Raw genomic sequence first — 11,208 nt, forward strand, 5'->3', positions numbered from 1 at the left:
CAAATGTAAAATTTCCATGAACATGAAAATGCAAACAGTAAGTAAAATAACATAATATTGTTACAGTTAACATAGTTGTGGAAACTATGATTCGAGTTTTGACACTGCTTGTATAATAGGTTAACTTGTACCAGTTAAGGTCCTTTAACAGGGGCGTACGAGTTGATTATGAAAAACTAAGTACACAGAGTTAACACCAATGGTCCACAGTTTCTTGTACACATAGATTTTTTCATGTGTGCATGACTGTTGCACGGTGTTATATTTAACTTTTGGCGAATTTTCTTCTGCACCTCATTCATTATTCTTTTGCTTTTTTACCAACAACTAGTTAAAATTCTAATTTATAAGTGTTGTTATAGTTTTACAAATGTATATAAGTAAGTGGAAGATCAAGCCACTGGAAGAATTTCGCTCAAAAAAAGCAAGGAAATTTAAAAAATAATAAAATTTAAAACATAATTACGTAAATTACAGAACAACGCAAAACAAGAACATCGATTTCACTAAAAGAACAAAAAAAAGAACGCTAAATAATTTTACACAAATAAAGTTAAGCTGTATTATATTTTTACCCATTATATCAAAGATTAGATAAAAGTAATAAAACGCATATAAGATTTAAAAATTCTAAAAAGCATTTCATGATGAATAAAAAGTAACTGTGTAAATATTTTGATTTTTATTTTTTAGCTTTCTATAATTTATTTAAATATTCAACTATTTTTAGTTGATTATAAGTAGATTTGAAATATATAAATGTATATAAAAATATAAATAAACCGAAAAAAAATTATTCGGATGTTTGCCAATTATTGATCTAAACAAACTTTTCATGATTTCTTCTACTATATCTTTCTATGTCATTTGTTTAGAAATGTTTATATATGTATATGTATGCATAATGTTCGTATATATCTTTGTATATACTCATACTCATATTCACATACAAAAAAGTCAAAATATTTACTACTTGCATGTTAACATATTTACTTTCATGCTTATATTTTTTAATATAAATGTATGTACATATGTATGTTTGTACTTAAACCAATATGCATATTGTCAATTATGTATGTATGTATGTACTTATTTATATGCATATGTATTTTCTATATTTATTCGTTTTGAATCTACTTGTATCTACATAAAGTTAAGTGGTTAATGTCAATAGATACAGTTTTTTTTTTATTTTTTGTTTTTAAGCTTAAACTCGATTGTCGTCATCATCATTATGATGTGCCAAAGTAAAAGAGGCTATAAAAAATTATTTAAAGCAATTGTGTATTTACTTATTGGCATGAAAAGGGTTTATTTTATAATAAAATCAACTGTTTAGCATGTGGGTTAAGCAGAATTTATATACTTTTTTAACATTTACGATCGATAGATTACAGAAGGAATTTTTTAAAATTTTCTATAGAAATTAATTTCATTGACATCAATATTTTACGTGTTAAAAATATTATTTTATGTCCTTCCCTAGACGTATACTTAATATTTTTAATATCAACAAATCATTAACACGTATGGGTTCAGGTGTCGTTAATAAAAGTAGTGCTATTTAACAATCTAAAACTTTCTTCCAAATGAAAGGAAAAAACGATAAATTTTTTTGATGTTATATGTTTACTTTTTTTTTAATGATAAGAGCTTCAACTTTGACACAAGGAGTAAATCAAAATTCTTGACAGTTTGGAAGACATGAGCCTGGAAAAATTATAACTTTTTTAAAAAACGACGCCAAGGTACCAAATCATGGGGCTCATAAAAAAGTGCAACACTTTTGGCAATACTGGGGGATATGGATCTTTTTTTTTTTTTGTTCTTTAATTTTCATTACCTACGATATTAATAGGATTTGAGATGAAAAAAATGTGTGTGTCACAGTTTTTTATCTGATACTGCCTTTTCCTTAAAGTAAAATTAGTCTAATTGAGTCTAAATTAAAAAAGTGCCGACGAAATTGTTGGTCGAATTAGGTTTTTGCAGCCAAATTCTTTTTAATGTCTGGTAACATGTACCAAAAAAGTTAATTTTTGTTTGTAATTTAAACTTCAAATTTTGTATTGATAAATTATTTTAAATGGCAGTAATCCGCTTGATGAGGATCAGTATCGATGTATTAATAACGTAATAACCAAATCAATATACAACTAGGGAATAAATTTGAACTTGTTCTATTTTTTACCTTTTAAGATTCGAGTCAAAAATCGTAGTTATTTTTCCGAGAATCGTAGTTATTTGTTAATTGATATTGAAAATGGGCGAAGTTCATGCATAGGGATAATGATTACATAAAGTAATTGGGATAATTGGGAAAAATTCAATTATAAGTAGTTGTAACATGCAAACTTGAAAATGCAATCAGCACCCCCAAGCTTGGTGAAGTCTAAACTAGTAAAATATTTTAAAATATTTAAACTAATAAACATGTATAGTATTTTTTTATTATAAAACTAATACGAAAGAAAGTCTTAACATGTATATAAAAAAATAAAAAAGAGGTGTCATTGTACTTAAGTAGTACATTTTAATAAAGGAAATCAAATCACAAACAAAAAAGTGCACATATTTGGGTTTTAAAACAGCAATTTTATTGTCACACTTATTCTTTGTTAAAAATTCTTTAAAATACAGTATCTATTTATGCTTGTCGTTGTATTAGTATTTTTTTACTTAAAAATTGCTAGATTGACAAACTGATTGTTTAAAGATACATTCATACTTATACATTAAAAAAAGGAATTTCAAATATTTCTATTTGCCTGTAACTGGCACGTAAACAAAAGTTTTTTTCTTGCACAATTCATTTACTCTTGTCCATGTCTATAGTTCTCATAGATACAGATAGACACAAACAAATACAATTCAAATGGAAAATGTATTGATATATTTGTAAATGTGTGGGTATGAAATGTAAAAGAAAACTATTAACTTTTGACATGAATTGCAATTGTAACTTTTAAATACTGCCAGTCTTTACGTTAAATAACTTACAAAAACAAAACTGAACTGGATCGAACTGAACAAACTAACAAAAAATCAACTAAACAATAACAAAAAAATCGAATAATTTTCTTAACTGAATTGTAGGCGTTCAAAGGAAATAAGAATAAAACTTTTTTCCATTCTTATTCTTATTGTTCTAGTTATTTTTTTGATATGAATGACGTTTTTAAGTTTCAGTTTTATGTCGTTCTTTAAATTTGCAACTTTTGTGTTTGCTTACTACCACACCAAAAAAATTGAAAATTTCATTTAAAATATTTATTTTAATGTTTTCGCACTAGAAAAAAAATAGGCAATTACATCATTTAAGTGTTTTTTTTTTTTTTTTTTTTTTTTTTGAAATTTGACTTTTTCTTTTTCTTGCGTTGAAAATTAAATATTACATTCTTATGTCTTTTTTATTTACTTTTTTTCATTTGGAAACTTATTGTCAGTTTTTAAGGCCAAATGGGGTGGATAAATTTTTGGGTTCATAATTATAGCATTTTTTTGTTTTTGAATCGGCATGAAATGTAATTTTTATCTCCATCTTATTTGAGAATAAATAAATGCATTTGTCTATGAATATTCTTTATTGTGATCAGATTTAAAAAATTGGTTTGAGGTACTAAATATAAACAAATATTGTTTTCAATACTTCTAACTTGGAATAACATTTTATTCAATTATAAGAATAGAGTGCAACACGAAAAAATATAACACCACTATGTAACAAAAGATCAAAAATTTGTCTTTCAGTCATTAAAAACCAAAAAAAAACTTCAATTACAAGATCAAAAACGCAAGAAAAACTTTAAAAATTAAATTTTAAGCGTGTTCATTTTCAAGTGCTTCTATAAAGTATTCGTATACTTAATATTAATTATATCTTAAATCATTAGCACTTATACGTACAGATGTCTTTGGTAAAAGCAGTGCAATATTACAATGTAAAACATATACCGGCAGATAGAGATGCAAAAGAAGAAAACCACCACTTCACACACACAATTAGTATTTACAGACTTCACCACTACAGTGCGGAGGGTATTATGTGTTTGTGCTAATATTTGTAATACCCAAAAATATTGGTCTAACACCCACCATAAAGAGTAACTTGTGAAAGTGATTCGGCTCAGAATCTCTTTCTGAGTCGATTTCCGTTCATAATTATGTTAAATGTTCTAGTATGTCAACAAAAATCGGAAAAACTAAGTTCTATTAAAGTCTAAACGACACTGTCGATTTTTGCAGAAATCGGTCCTCATTATATGTTATTTTTGAAAATTATGCTCTTGTTTTTGCAAGTTGTTCTGAACAAAGCAACATCAGAGTTCTGTCAAACAACTGTCAAACAACTAATATGAGTTTGAAAAAATTATCACTTTTTGCAAAAATGACACCGATGCCTTAAATCTTTGAAAACACTTAATAAAAAGTCATTACTTTGGCAAAACTGGGAGATATGTTTCTTTAATTTTTGGTCTTTTATTCACGGAGTCTTTTTATGCCTGTATTTCCATGACTTAAAAAATTATTTTTTGTACCTTTTTTTCATATACATACACAGGAAAAAGTAAATTAAATTAAGATTTAGTACAATAACTCACTAAACCAAATGTAAAATTGCTAAAAAAAATTATATTTAGTAAAAGATTCGCATAGAATTAATTAGAATGGGAAAAAATATGTGTCATATGAAAAATCTTCGAAAGACGTTTTCTGCTAGTTTTAAATATAATTATTATCTAAAGTATATCAGATAAAATTATCTAAAGTTTGACTTAATAATTACCAATATTCAACTACCTTATAAACAAAATCATGGATGTTACTGAATAAAAAGAAAATTTTATTAATCTCTAATAGTTAATTATTTAAAAAATATATAATTTAAAACTAAAAATCTACAACCCACTCTTTACCTTTTTTGTACAATTTTGTAAATTAACTACAAAAACCCTTAAAACAACACCGAAACAAAACCACAATTCAATGGTGGTATTATTGGTTATGGGGTTTTGTATGATTAACCGTATCGGGTTTTGATTATCTATTTTATTTACTCTTTCCGAAAAGTTGTAACAAATTCTGGCCATTATTCTTGCTAATGTATGTAAAAGTATTTCTGTATGTGTTGATGGAAAATGAGTAATAAAAAAATTCTCTGATAAAGCAAAAACAAATTCGACAAACTATTTAAAATAGTAAATATGTATGTTGTTATATACAAATACATATTATATAGATTACAACAAAAATCTATTAAAACTAATAGATACTCAAACAAAAACAACATTATGGCCACAACCCGCATTTTGGGTTCATTACTTTTGTAGTTGTTTCTGTTGGTAGTACTTTGTTTTAACAGGATTTCATTTGTTCATTTTGCTTTTGTTTTATTGATAATATGTATTGTTGTATTTTTTTTTAGTTTTCCTGTTTTATACATGTGAGTATCTTAAATTTTCTAGTTTGTTTATTCTCCTAGAAAATAAAGAAAAAACTAAATCAGCAAAATAATGTTAATACTTACGAAACATTGTGTATTCTTTCCATTCTTTTCATTTTTGCAAAATATTCCCTAAAGTATTATTTGTCCGGCATTTCGGCATTTTTAATGTTTCTGTTTTTTCTACTTCTTGTTAAATTGACGTGTATCTAAGAACTTATGTACTGATGTGTAAACATATTTGTATTAGACACTACAAACAAACAAACAGATGGAATAATAAAATTACAACTGTAAAAGCGTTTCTTCCTACTGTCTCCTTATTATAATATTTCTTTGTAAAAAGTCTATAACTTTTTAAAGTTTATATTTGTTTAAGTTACACACTCATTTGTGTAACATCTTTTTGTATATAAAAATACAAAGAAAAACTTTTTATTTTTGGAAATTAGATTTTATGTTACAAACTTTTCTATAATAAAACCAATATAGAGTTAGTGGTGACAATAGTTGTAATAAACTTTTTGTAAAATTAGTTTTCTAATATGTATACACAGAGAAAAAACATGGTTCGCTATGGTTTGGACAATTATTCTATGTCTTTTTTGTAACAATATATTATTGTCATAACCTAACAATTGTTATTTTAATTAAAATTCGATAATATTTTTTTATAGTAAATATTTATATGTGTATGGCAATTATAAATTTCAGAATGATTCACTGAAAATAAATATTTTAACATCAAATAAATAATGATAACTATCTCAATATATTATAATACTTAAAACTTTTAAAACTTTTAAATTAACATAGAATTATAAGTTTTTTTATATGTTAACAAATACAATGTTTAATATATAAGCAAATTATTTTTACTTTTAAATTTTTTTTAACCATATTATTCACATACAAAATTTTTATTTTATTAAAGGTTTATAAAACAAAATTTCCATACAAAATCTATTTTATAAACCATTTATAAAATAAAAATTTTGTTTGTGAATAAGGTTTTCATAGTACAAAATAATAGTTTCTAGATTGTGAAATAAAACTGTTGTTTTTTACAAATTTTATTTTTATAGATTAGTAAAAAATAAAAAATAAAAAATCAAAAAATATGGCTGCGTGCTGATACAAATATATAATTTACAAATATTTTTAGTAAAAATGCCAAAACTAAGTCAAAAACTAATATAAAAGTAGGTTTGTACAAAAAAGGCATAATGGATATTGTGATGGATGATTATCCATTTTTATAAGAAGTTTAAAAAATTTTCTTTTTTAATTTGGATAAACGGAATTAGGTCTGTTCATGTACTCGATAATTTGTAGCAATTTGCAGCAATTGTTACTGGATTCCGTTCGCATACTTTTGAAACTTACAGCGAGAGAATAAGAGAGCGATTTTATTTTTATTTATTTTTTAGTCTAACTTTATAAAAGTTAATAACTTCTATAAATATATTAATAAATAAACATATTGCATATATTTAATTAAAAAAATTTGTGTAGATTAAATAAGGAATTATTATTGGCAAAATAGAATAAATAATTTATCTATTTCAGATAAAATATTTTCCTGAATTTCTGTAGAAATGCATACAAATAATTTGCGTTATTGTTTTAGTAAATAGTATATTATTTTAACAACAAAAATCGTGAAATTTTTTCCTACCTTGATTTTACAAGTTTTGTGATAGGTCCTATTTTAGTACAAAAAATAATTATGAATTTTTTTTTTGATTTAAAACTTTAATTTTTTTCTTGTGATTATAATCAAAATTAGTCCCTATCACTGTATAATCAAAATTAGGTCATATCACTAAAAACTAAAACCTTTTTCTTGAGTCATTTTGGTATAAAAACCTTCCGCGCAAATCGATTTAATTTTTTTTCCTTATAAATGTCGTTTATAAACAAACACTAGATTATATCGAAAATTTCCACTCAACTTTAACTCATTTCTCGCAGGAATTTTAAAAATGTTATGACCCTAATTTTCACCCATTACACCATTAAGACGTAGTCGTTTGTTACGTTGAATGAAGCGAATGATTGTCTCCACTTTTTTTCTTATACGTCTCCTTGTTATGGTTTTATTTCTCTATGTTCGGTGCGGTTGAGTGACCAAATTGTCTCAGTATTTGTAACAAAGTGATGAATTATAGGCTCCATTTTAATATATTAGATATGTTTATATGTTAGTGTCTGTGCCTCTGTATAACTTTTCTTTTGCGGATGTTCAGACATCCATGTTATACACATTGAAAAACAAAACGAAAAAAATAAAGAAAATTGTTCTTAGTTTTTTCCTGTAGTTTGTTTCTTTTTTATTATATTTTCTAAAATAATGTTTGTTGTTTTATTTATTTTTTTTTGCTCTTTTCGTCATAAAAAGGCAGAAAAACAGCAACTACATAAAAAGCAACAAAAATAAAAAGATAATTTTATGAGTTGTTATCATGACTCAATACTTACAAGATAAATGCGGGTATACAACATATATACATAATAGTACTATGTAAATATCTACATACATATATATATACATACATATATACGTATGTTTGTCCTTATTTAAGACAGATACATATAATTATGTATATTTAATTTTCGTTACGTTTGCTTATGCTATATATTTGTATCTAAATTTTTTAGAGTGTATATGTCTGTTGTATTGTATTTGATCCTCCAACCGCGGAAATTTAAAAATAGCAAAATATTTTTACAAAAATTGCTATGCCAAATAGGTTTTGACATTAAACTCTTACAATAAACATAAATCATAAATTCAAGTTTATTTAAGTATGTAATTGTAATAATAGAAGTGTTTTTAGAAAATATTTAAAGTTATATATGTACAGTAGTTTTCCGATTTAACGAACCCATATGTTGTCAGGCCTGTTCGTAAAATTGAAAAGTTCGTTATATGCAGTACTAAGTAAAACGTGGGCTTTTGGTAGGAAAATAATTACAAATAGGTACATAAAATATTTTTTAAATGTATTTTATAAAAATTAATTCTTTTTTAATAAAAATAGCACAAAACACAAAATTCCGACTCTTATATACCCACCTTCAAACCATATTTGTGTCGAATTTAATCGCTGTATTTTTAATTCTGTCATTAGCTTTAAAGTTATTTCTCGAAGTTCATCTCTATACTCGTATTTTTAAGCGAGTAATGAGCGTTGATGTAATTTTCTTAAGGGGGCCTGATATGGAAGGTAAGGTCAATTATGGACCGATTCCCATAAAATTTGTTAGAGATATCGGTTAGTACTCGGCGTACTGGTATTATTAAGCGAGTATTGAGCGTTAAAGTCATTATCTGAAGGACGGACGGACATAGCTACATCGAACTAAAATTTAATAAAAACCCAGAATGAGTTACAGTTTTGGGTATAAAAGCACCGCTTGCTACAACTTAGGTTAATTGTTATTTTTGATAAATGTCATTTTATCTTAATTTAAATAATAACATTTATATTAGTTCGTTAAACAGAGTACAAAAACCAAGTTTTGTTCGTTATTTAAGGTAGTCAATAGGAAAAATTAGCTTGTTCGTTAAATGCGATGTTCGTAGAATTGAATGGTCGTTAAATCGGAAAACTACTGTATGTACATATACCTAGGTAAATATGTTGAATAATGTGAAGTACAGTCCAGTATAACTTATCGTTTAAATTTTTAGTTCTATTCGACAGATTGGTACGATAATTTGTAAGCTTGTTTTTTTTTTTTTGTACAAATACTGTTTCTTATAGAATATATAAAATACTTAAACTCTTATATACATATAATAGAGTGCTTCGTGCACAACTTTTGTTTTGGAAATGCCTCTAAAATGATGAGTATTAATATTTTAAATACGAGAAAAATAAATTAGTTTCCTACCGTACTGGGAAACTAATTACAATTCCTTGTCCGCAAAACGACTTTCAAATGAATTAAAAAAACATCCTAATAATTCAGAAATGGAATAAATCAAATGCTAAAAATCACACATAAAAACATACTAAGATTTTTTTATTTTAAAATCACTAAAAAAACAAAAGCAATTTCTTTCGTAACCAACCAAAAATTACGAAATTTTACCCAGTTGGAATATATTGCAGAAATAGTGGACTAAGAACAAGATCTTCAATCGAGTGGTAGTTAGTTTGATTTCGGCTTAATAGTCCGATTCACTCTGTTTGGAAAAAGCGTGTTTTGTGCCAGTGCCTTAAGTGGAAATCGGTCTAGCCGACTAAAACACTAATCACTAACCTACCGGAGGCCACACATTCCTGCATGAGATTTTTAAAAATGATATTCCTCGGAACCAGAAATACAAGCCTATGCGAAATGATCTGCGGATGCGATGCAACCATTTCCGGTCAGAGGCGGCTTAATATAGAAAATATCGGCGGCTAAATTATCGGCACAATTTAACTTTTCTTTAGAAATTTGACCTGTAAGCGTTAATTATATTGAAAATTATGTGTCTCTTTATAAGTTTTTTCTGCAGAAAATTGGCACAATATTAATATAATATTAGCACAATATTATGTGGCAACTCTTTTTAATTTGCCATAAGAATTGAAATTAGTGACAACTCCGTTCAAATTAATCAATACTTGTGCAGTTGCAATTCAAGTCTTAGTTGGGAAACAACTCTAACGTCATCATTTTTATTTCTTATAGACGGTCAGGCTTGTGCTTGCTGCTGGTTTGGTGGGGTTTCCTCCAGACAAACGTGTGATAACCAGGGAATATGAGTGCTTAATGCACCGTCAACCTAATTAAAACCCAAAAAAAAAAAAGAAATACATGTGCGATTCCAATATTTATAAACGGCTACGTTTAAGCAGGCTTAGCTTTTAATACGAAAGAAGTCGGCAGTGGCGTGATTAGAGCCGTCTCGGCTTGTATCTATGATCGGTACACTATATTGCTCGGCCTACACGATATTTTATCAACTTTAATAAATGTCTCCAAAAATGTGTTAAATTTAGTAAATTATATAAATTTCTTTATAACCAACTTACCTAAAAATATGCAAAAGTTTCTGCGATGAACATTTAGTTTGAGCAGACAAATAAATGAATTATTAATATTTTATGTATATAGTATAGTTGTAAATGTGTTTTGCATTAACTTTTTTATAGATATTATTAATTTTAATTATTATATTTATTATTTGAAATTTGTTTATACGTATTTTATTTATATGTTTTTAAATTTTAATTAGACTTTTATTTTATTTTTTTTCTTTTCAGCTTATAAGCGTTTAAATCATTTAAAACTATTTTAACTTGGTTTTACAAGGATGATTTTATTATACTTTAATATTTTTTTTAAGTTATGTTGACTTAAGCGAGCGAATCAAAGGAGCAAAGTGGGGTAAATAGCAGCAGTAGTTTAATATTTAGCTTAAGAACGTATAATATATTTTTATCACTTTTTAACGTTATCAACAAGAATATAAATATGAGTGTATGAATACAGTTTTTTGAATTATATTTATTTTTTATAAGGACTTCCTGTTTCCTTTGTTATTATTTGTTTCTTATGAAATTTCACCGTATTATTCCATTGAAGAGATTCTGAAAAATAAAATAAAAAGAATACAAAATTAAGAATAATTATTACTTTTTCAGGGTTTTTCTAAAAACACTACCACAAAAAATTCAAACAAACAAAAAATAATAAATAATTTTATTCAAATTTATTCCTTGTGTTTGTATTCAATGAACTTTTTATCTTTTTCTTTTATACTT

The 11,208-nt window shown here is 25.9% G+C and overlaps 1 protein-coding gene across 15 annotated transcripts in view; it reads right to left on the minus strand.

Moving 5' to 3' along the window:
* LOC111675697 (potassium voltage-gated channel protein Shab) overlaps window positions 1-10,646 on the minus strand; it is a 144,671-nt gene extending 134,025 nt beyond the window's left edge. For all 15 annotated transcript variants that reach the window (XR_006940999.1, XR_006941000.1, XR_006941001.1 and 12 more), the window contains exon 1: window positions 10,477-10,646. The gene's annotated coding sequence lies outside the window, so the exon portion shown is untranslated. The remainder of the gene's footprint in view (window positions 1-10,476) is intronic.
* Between the last annotated feature and the right edge of the window lie 562 nt (window positions 10,647-11,208).

This window comes from Lucilia cuprina, chromosome 5, assembly GCF_022045245.1.
Source record: "Lucilia cuprina isolate Lc7/37 chromosome 5, ASM2204524v1, whole genome shotgun sequence".
Classification (NCBI taxonomy): domain Eukaryota; kingdom Metazoa; phylum Arthropoda; class Insecta; order Diptera; family Calliphoridae; genus Lucilia; species Lucilia cuprina.